At 45.1% G+C, this 9,127-nt stretch overlaps 1 protein-coding gene across 2 annotated transcripts in view; it reads right to left on the bottom strand.

Moving 5' to 3' along the window:
• Positions 1–9,127, bottom strand: part of LOC311046047 (glypican-5-like) — a 237,043-nt gene that overhangs the window by 162,230 nt on the left and 65,686 nt on the right. The gene's annotated exons all lie outside the window — the stretch shown is intronic.

The following is a 9,127-nucleotide window of genomic DNA, read 5'->3' as shown; positions in this document are numbered from 1 at the left end:
GAAAATCTTTGACTATTATATTTTTTTAAGCGAACATTTTGAACTCAAATCTTTGCGTCTGGAGGTCCCTGGAACAAAATATTTCACTAATAACTAGTAAAACAACGCCAAAAACACAAATATGTGCAATTATTGCACATATTTGCGTGACAACTAATCGTCAAGTAAAAATCTCAGGATCGTGACAGCCCTGCACTGAGGGTCTCTTTCGTTTAGTCTTGGAGGGGAGATAAAACAGCAGCGTGTGGAGGCAGTGTGTGGAGGCATTTAGTCTTGGAGGGGAGATAAAACAGCAGTGTGTGGAGGCAGTGTGTGGAGGCATTTTGTCTTGGAGGGGAGATAAAACAGCAGTGTGTGGAGGCAGTGTGTGGAGGCATTTTGTCTTGGAGGGGAGATAAAACAGCAGTGTGTGGAGGCAGGCGGCGGAGGAAGCCACTGCAGACAGTTGAGGTGCAGCCGCGGTGCAGTGGAAACCCTCCAGTCATCCCAGTGGCCCTTGTTTCCATTATCTAAAGGCCCAAGCTAGCTATTAGCATTCCTCCCTAAGACTGTAATGAGAAGCCAGCATAAAACCAAGCGGTGGATAAGGTAGACCTGCATAATAAGCTGCATCTAATCTGGACCACAGTTAGGGGTTTTGTCTCACAGGCTCCCTGACTATAGACTATACACACTATAGCGCTCAGCGGGTTGAACGAGCGAGCGAGCGATTATACTGAGTCGGGTTAGCGAGTTTTCTCAGAGTGCGGCGTGACTGCAGGGAGTGATGCTGCGTTCACAGCTACAAAAGATACAAAAGATACAAGCAGCGTATCTGTCGCAGAGTTGCCGTTTAATCCATTAAAATATGAGGCCGATTCTAGGTTCTAGGGACCCCCCCCCCCCCCGAAGCAAAGATTTGAGTTACAAATGTTCGCTTTAAAAAAATATACATTCAAAGATTTGCACCGATTTTCACGGGGGAAAAAATTAGCAGATCTACAAGCTCAAAGCACTCTGCCACGCTATGACCTTGTATATCTGCTATTTTTGAATAGCCAAATAAATCTAGAATGACACAGATGCTTTCCCGGTCTTAATGGAGTAACTGTTGTTTAATTGTCGCCAACGAGCCCGTTGACGTCATCAGGTGTGCGTCGGCCAGCAAGAACGATATAAAGGAGAAAAAAAGCCTGGGGTTTTAAAAGAACATAAGCGGGCGGAAATATTTTTTCCCCTCCTATTTACAATCAGGAATTGTGTGGGGGAGCAAAGGTGATCGAGTGGAAATGGTTAGACAACACTTGGTTGTTTTGTAGCTTTGTAAGCAAGCAGCTGAAGCCAGCTCAACTTGAATTGTAGCTTTTGTATCTTCATGTCCCTGGCTTCCATAGAAAATGAATGGTAGACCGTATAAGCTTTGTATCTGCCAGTGTGAACACACACCACGAGCACGAGTCCTTCTTGTGTGTTCTGTGGTGCGAGTAAGAAGCTGTAAAAAAAAAAAAAAATCCCTCCTCCAGGTCATATGAGCCATATCACGACTGCAGCCACGTCAAATAAACAGCAGCCTGAGGCCTCTCTCTCAGGTACAGTCGACACTATAGGCCTGGGCCCTCAGAGATGAGATTCAACAGGAGCCACATTCAGTATCGTAGAAGGGGGGGGGGGGGGGGAACAACCTTGTAGAACAGTATAAGAGCTACTACCTGCTCAGGGGCCCAATAAGAGCGGCCGTTAGGTCTGCGCGTCTTTTTCCTGTATTTTGTCCTAATTGTGCCGACTCAACATAATGCCCCCCGCCCACACCCCCCGGTATACACTCACACACACACACACACACACACACACACACACCAAGCCCGTCCCACCCCACCCCACCCCCCCAATAACCATAACCATAACCACTTCCCCTCGGCCCTCATTCACGCTCCATCTCAATAAGAGCAGGAATGTGTTAAAACAGAGTACGTGTCCTGCCTCTGCCCCCACACACACACACACACACACAACTATCAATGGCCGCCTTTCAGCCTTGCAAGCCGCAGCTCGCACGCGCTAGCTCTGCCAGTATTGTCACAGGGTGGGCCCAGCCCGCTCGTACGAGAAGAACCCCCCTTATACCGGACTCCTAAAAACCTGATACCTGTACTAGTATACGCGGTGATGCCGGGGCATGTGTGTGTGCGTGCACGTGTGTGTGTGTGTGTGTGTGTGTGCGTGTGTGGCAGATGAAGCCCTATCCCGTAGAGTGTGTGTAATAGCCTGCTGCCCGCCGCGGACTGAAAGAGAAACAAAGAGAGAGGGTGCCAGGCACAGGATGGTTTTGGGAGAACGTCCCAGCGCGAAAAACCGCACGGTCACAATAATTCCTTTAATAACAACTCACCATAATACATACCCTCGACTCGGCAGAAAAAAAGAAACGCACGCACGCACACACACATTTACACAGAGCTACTGGGCGTGCGCTCCACTTCCAATGCAGGAGGACATTAACCGGGCGAAGAAAAACAGCAGAGGTGAGGTTATTCTGCCTCATTTGCTTCACACTGTGACGCAAAGAGAGGGAATATGAGGGTAAAGTGAGAGGATCTGAGAGAGGGCGAGGTGTTATTCCTGGGCAGGAGGGTGCTAACCTGACACGGTAGTCGTGTGCTGGAGGCTTTTATATAGTTTTCCTTGATGGGCCACAGTGGCACCGTAAAGGCATAGCTGTAATTTAAAAAAGAGGGGGGGAGGAAAAGGGCCAAGGGTTCGAGGTCACCCCCCGCTGCTACAGGGAGCCCCGGCTCCACTGACTCATACATTGTTTAAAGGAATAGTTCACCGTAAAAATGACTTTTTAAACTATCAATTACTCACCCGATGAAGCCTTGCATTCTTGGAGATTTGTTTTGTTTTGGTCGCATTCCTGAGCCAATAATCCAATATTTGATGACACCACAGTAGTAGGAGACCAAGGCAACACTACAATTATACTGTATAAAAAAATATTTAAACTCCAAAACAACTCTCAAAGAGAATGTTTTAAATATGGTTTTGCTCTTGTTAACTCTTTCATTGCCATGGACGGGAATTCCCGTCCGATTCAGCAATGGCTCACATTGCCAATGACGGAAATGGATGAAAATGTAGTTGTTGTTTTTTTTTTTCACACAGAACCAGAGATAACGTGATCTGAAGATGTACTGCTCCATTCACTTCGTTGTTAACTTATTACTTACTGTACTTTTTTTTTCACTATTTATTTTTGTCTGAGACATGCTATTTTAAAAGGCGGAAAACAAATGTCAACGAGGTCACGATGACCTCGTTGACATTTGTGAAGCCACACAGCGAAACCATCAGGGGATCGATCATACCGGAGATAAATATTCTGTGACTACTTGAAAAGGTTATAAAACACAAAAATTGCTGGCAGTGGGTTAGTTTATTAATGTATATACTCCGGCAGTTAAAGATTTACGATTGGTCTCCTATTGACTTCAATTAGTCAAATTGGGATTAAATTGGGATCCTTGAATTCAAGGCTCCATGGGGTGAGCAATTGACATTTTGGGTGAACTATCCCTTTTAAGTGTGTGTGCATATACTACGGGGCGTGCAGATTATGAGCTTGTGCGTGCACACTAGCCTAAGTGCAGGGCTCCATACGGTGTAAGAAAGAGAGAGGGCAGAGATGGAGAGCCAGCCAGTATAGGCCAGAGAGACTGTTCTTCTGGACCGGGTTTCCAGCTGGCTGGGTCTAGTTTGTATGGCCTGGCTGGAACCCATTCAATTCTGTCCCGCTTGTCCCCTCTGCAGCCAGGCTCCTGGCTCCAAGGCTCGCCCCGACGCCCCATGAATACCAAGCAGGCACACACACACACACACACACACACACACACACACACACACACACACACACACACAATAATATCAAGCCAGCAGCCAGTCCCTGCGCTGAGTCTGTCTCTGCATAGTTGGATAGGGTCGGTCTCCAAACCTGGCAACCAACCCTCAGTATGAGGGCGTGTGCGTGCTTGCGTGTGCTTGTGTGTGTGTGTGTGTGTGTGTGTGTGTGTGTGTGTGTGTGTGTGTGTGTGTGTGTGTGTGTGTGTGTGTGTGTGTGTGTGTGTGTGTGTGTGTGTACGTACTGTACACTGTGGGGCCAATTAAGGTAGAAGCACCCAAGCACATTGTGTGATGTTGTTCCCCGACACAGGGGTCCCCCTGGCATTATGTGGGTCAGCCCCATACAGTATATCTGGCCATACAGTGACCTCTCTAGTACTCACTGCTATACTGTACCACCACACAATGGAGGCTTCTCCTCAATTGAAGTCTTAACCCTTTAAGACCTGAAGCCGATTCTACAAATGTCTTCTTAATCCCAACAGCTTTCTGAAAAAACGTATGTTTCTATGTCAGTGGTGCTCAAACTTTTTCATGTCAAGGACCCTCAACATTATTATGTATTTGGCCGCCACGACCCCTCAAAATACTTTGTTCCAGGGACCCCCTGAAGCAAAGATTTGAGTTACAAATGTTCGCTTTAAAAGAATATATATACTCAAAGATTTGCACATATTTTCACTATTTTTTCAAAAATATCAGATATACAAGCTCGTAGCGCGGCACTCGGTGCCGCGCTACGAGCTTGTATATCTGATATTTTTGAATAGCCAAAGTGTAAAATAATGCTTTTTAGCTCAAATAAAAAAATGACACGTGCAGGTCTTAATGGGTTAAATTCCGTTATAGCATGGCACCTCACAGACGCTCTCGTTATTGTCTTGCAGGGTTTTTTTTTGTTTTATTTCTTTCCATTACAAACTTCCATACTTTTCCAGACCTTAACTCGTTGCCTGGACTGGAAGATGTCGGTCCGTGTTGAGGATGATGTGTTCTGATAGTGGGTGGGCAACGCGACAGGCCCGCTGCACTCTATAGCTAAAATCATGCCTGACAACCAACCAATAACACATAACACGGCACCCCAGTAGGCCCAGACCACATCATGTCAGGAATAGCTATCCATTATCCAATTAAGACTAAAAAGCTAAAAAAGCATTATTTTACACTTTGGCTATTCAAAAATAGCAGATCTACAAGCTCGTAGCGCGGCACCGAGTGCCGCGCTACGAGCTTGTAGATCTGCTATTTTTGAAAAATCATGAAAATGTGTGCAAATCTTTGAATATATAATCGTTTAAAGCGAACATTTTTAACTCTATTCTTTGCTTCTGGGGGTCCCTGGAACAAAACATTTTGAGATGGGGGTCGGCGGCCATATCATTTTTTAGGGTCCTTGACATGAAAAAGTTTGAGAACCACTGATTATAGAAACATACGTTTTTTTTTCGGAAAACTGTTGGGATTTAGAAGACATTTGTAGAATCGGCGTCAGGTCTTAATGGGTTAAATTCCGTCATATTGAGACTAAACAAAAAAACACCGTACCGATTTCTCCAGAGATAGTTTTTCTGCATATCCGAGACTTTTTTCTAGACCTAAAGATTATTGCCGTTTTATTCTTCCATCTCGGTGTACTATGGAAAGTATCAGAGCACACAGCTGTGGGCCTCTCCTGGTATTAGAAAAAGGGGAACCGCTATAGCTGCTCCAGAGTGCTATCAACCTCGTAGCCATCGCACCGGGTCCCCCTCATTCAGGAGGTTCATATCGTACCGGGGCTATTGGCCAAGTGAGACTCTCTGCAGCCCCTTCGTCACGAGCCATTCACACACACAGGCAAGAACATACCATTCCCCCCGTCATAGACGGCCAATGAGACGGAGAGAGTCCGAGGAAGGCAGAGGTACTAGACACCGAGAGAGAGAGAGAGAGAGAGAGAGAGAGAGGGGGTGAGAGACCTAGATGGGGAATGAGCTGGGATGTTTAACCAGCAGCAACCCAGCGACGGGGACTTGTAAAGCCAGCAGGCCTTTATAAGGCCTCTCCGAGTTGCACCCGGGGGAGGGGATAAGCGCAGGAGAAGAGCACTTAATGGGCCTCGTTTCAACGGCAATGACGAGACACGCACCATCTCCACAAAGTGCAGAGAAGCATGCCTTTTCAGATGGGGAGCGAAGAGAGTGAGAAACAGAGTCCGAGGGAAAGACGGAAAGACACACGCTCGCTCGCGCGCACGCTTTCGCACGCGCACACACACACACACACACACACACACACACACACACACACACGCACACATTAACGCACACACGCGAAAGGGAGGCTTGGCTGACATTCCTGTACCTAGAGGGAATTCAGTCATTTTTGTCTCGGTGATGCTGTCCAGACAAAAATCGACGCTAATCACCTTGTGCTCCTTGGTGTTATGACTCACGCTGGCTCACACCCACGTAGATTAGCACGGACGCCATCCATCCCCCTATTTGATTTCCACCGTACACACAGGACGTCTTTTTTTAACCCATTAAGACCTGAAGCCGATTCTACAAAATGTCTTCTAAATCCTAACTGTTTTTTGAAAAAACTTATGTTACTATGTCAGTGGTTCCTCAATCTTAAATGATATGTATTTGTATTTTTCAAAATATGTTGTTCCAGGGACCCCCTGAAGCAAGGATCTGAGTTACGAATGTTCGCTTTAAAACAATATATAATCAAAGAGTTGCACACATTTTCTCGATTTTTCAAAAATAGCAGATCTACAAGCTCGTAGCGCGGCACTCGGTGCCGCGCTATGAGCTTGTATATCTGCTATTTTTGAATAGCCAAAGTGTAAAATAATGCTTTTTTAGCTCATCAAAAAGTGACACAGCTGCGTTCCAGGTCTTAATTGGTTAAACAAAGATCACATTGGATTCTGTTTTGCCGGGGCAAAAACTAAACTGAGGTGGAATTTCAATGGACAAAACGGCGGGCCTCGATTTTGGCGGAGAGGGTCGTGGGGGGGTGGGGGGGTCACAGATCATGTGTTTGTTATGGGAGAGTTAAAAAAGGCTATTACCAACTCTAAATGGATTTTCTTTATATCAAGTGACATAGTCGTAACTCTTACTGAGAGCATTATGGCCCAAAAAGTCCCTCCAAAAATCTACTGTGGTGTATATGGTCTCTGTCGGGTGGAAACCTCATACGTCCAAAACTTGTACATTTTCAGGATGAAAATTCAAAAACAGCAAAAGTAGTAGATCGACAAGCTCGAAAGTCTTGAGCTTGCAGATCTGCTACTTTTGATGCTTTCGTTTGACGCTGTAGTATGATCAAGTAGGGCGTTAATTTACGAAGAAACACAAGAAGTTAGAATTTGGAGATGAGAGGTTTCTGGCTCTTTTCAGCTTCAAGCACTGTCTGGCAGCCGTCCAAGGGTCCTGACGCTACGAGCATCTCCGTCTATTACCACAGACATATGATGCTCGCACTGTGTAACGATGGGTACAATCACCATTTTAAACACTACAAGGGCACTGCCATTATCATTAGAGTTAACAGGGACACAATTACGTTCCCCAAACAGCAACTCTAAGCAAGGCCTTGTACAGTTAAGTGAGTGACCATCCATCTGGGAGAGTGGACTGCTTTCTGCTGAAAATCTGCTCGGCTTTTTTTGTTTATCTTTGGCTTTTGTCTTTGAAGTAAGTTATCCCACTGGGTTTTGCTTTTTTTTTTTTTTCAAATAACAGCTCTGTTTGTGAAAGTAAACAAAACCTCTGCATTTCGACACTGCGTTTCCATTAGATTTTTTTATACTCCGATTTTGCCATCAAAGTAGTGGAAAAAACAAAAAAAAAAACTACACGTCAACCGCAGATACCCTGCATAAAACATTTCATATTTCATGCGATATATTTTGATTTACTCATTTATAGAAGACGATTGCATCACGTCGCGTTTGCCGACCAAAATCAAACTGAGGTGGAATTTCAATTAGCTGAATGAACATGCAAAAAATATAAATAGAACTAATTCCTTTGAGGATGCACCTCAGCTTCAGTGGCCTAGTGGTTCAGAGTGTCCAGTCTGTCCACTCTGAGACCGGGAGATTTGAGTTCAATCCCTGGCCGAGTCATACCAGAGACTGTAAAAATGGCACCCAATGCCTCCCTGATTGGCAGTCAGCATTAAGGGTTGCTTAGGGCAGGGGTCTTCAACAGGGGGTCCGGGACCCCTAGGGGGTCCTCAGGGTTACTACAGGGGGTCCGCCAACTCTTTGTGTGATATGATTTTTTTTTTTTACCTTAACCACTTGAACCCTAACATCCCTTTTCTGAGGAGAACTTTAGCCAAAAATAGCAGATCTACAAGCTCACAACGCCTCGCCAATCGCCTCGTTGTGAGCTTGTAGATCGGCTATTTTTTGGCAAAGAGGTGTAGAGGGGAAAAAGAGAAGACCAAGTAAACAAAAACAGTTACTTCTGAAACACAATTTTTATACAATATAGAGGGGGTCCCTGCTTCATCTCTCTCTCAGCTAGGGGGTCCTTGGCCTGAAAAGGTTGAAGACCCCTGGCTTAGGGGCTGGGCGGTACAGTGCATGTATTTGTTACTGTGGAGTAAGAAGGTTATTACAAACTGTAAAGGGATTTTCTTTATTTCATATATCGGGGCAGTCTAACCTAAAGGTTAGACTCTAACCACCACAAGAACTACCTGGGGTAAATAAAGAACAAAAAATAAATATAATATATGATTTAGTCATGACTCTTACTGAGAGCATGGGGCATTGTAATCCAAGGATAACTGTTCAAACCGGTCAAAAAAGCTGTGGTACGTGCAGCTTTAAGCATCGTCGGGCAGCCTTCCACTAACATTATGGTGTTTGCGCTGCGCAATCAATGGGTACGATGACCAATTTAAATACTACAAGTGTCATTAGTGTCCATCCATTTGGGCAGGGGGATGATGCTACTGCAAGTCAGCTCTGCTCAGTCTGCACTGTATGTCTCAGAGAGGGATGGGAATTTAGTTTTTTTTTGTATCTGTTTATTTCTTCCCTTTCATCTTTGAAGTAATGTATTCCACTGGGTTGGGTTGTGCATTTTTTCAAATGACAGATCCGTTTGTCAAAGTAAACAAAACCGAATCAAAGTGGTGGGAAAAACAACAACGCGTCAACCACAACTGCGGAAAACAACAATTTCCCATCATATATTATTAAAACGTTGCACTGTTAAATTATGCGCAGACCAGACAA

Source organism: Gymnoscopelus microlampas (assembly GCF_963454915.1).
Source record: "Gymnoscopelus microlampas genome assembly, chromosome: 5".
Classification (NCBI taxonomy): Eukaryota; Metazoa; Chordata; class Actinopteri; order Myctophiformes; family Myctophidae; genus Gymnoscopelus; species Gymnoscopelus microlampas.
This window is presented reverse-complemented; position numbering and strand designations above follow the sequence as displayed.